Source organism: Arachis duranensis, chromosome 8 (assembly GCF_000817695.3).
Source record: "Arachis duranensis cultivar V14167 chromosome 8, aradu.V14167.gnm2.J7QH, whole genome shotgun sequence".
NCBI classification, from domain to species: Eukaryota; Viridiplantae; Streptophyta; class Magnoliopsida; order Fabales; family Fabaceae; genus Arachis; species Arachis duranensis.
The window spans coordinates 19643838-19644301 of NC_029779.3; positions in this window are offsets into that span (position 1 = coordinate 19643838).

The following is a 464-nucleotide window of genomic DNA, read 5'->3' on the forward strand; positions in this document are numbered from 1 at the left end:
TGCCTGACAACCACCTCCGTTCTACCTTCGATTGGGTGAATATCTCTTGGATTCCTGATACACGATGCATGGTTGATCGCCTGACAACCGAGCCAGCCATTCCGTGAGATCAGAGTCTTCGTGGTATAGGCTAGAAATGATGGCGGCATTCAAGAGAATCCGGAAGGTCTAAACCTTGTCTGTGGTATTCTGAGTAGGATTCAATGATTGAATGACTGTCATGAGCTTCAAACTCCTGAGGGCGGGGCATTAGTGACAAACGCAAAAGAATCACTGGATTCTATTCCGGCCTGATTGAGAACCGACAGATGGATAGCCGTGCCGTGACAGGGTGCGTTGAACATTTCCACTGAGAGGATGGGAGGTAGCCACTGACAACAGTGAAACCCTTGCATAAGGTTGCCATGGAAAGGAGTAAGAAGGATTGGATGAAGACAGTAGGAAAGCAGAGAGACGGAAGGGAC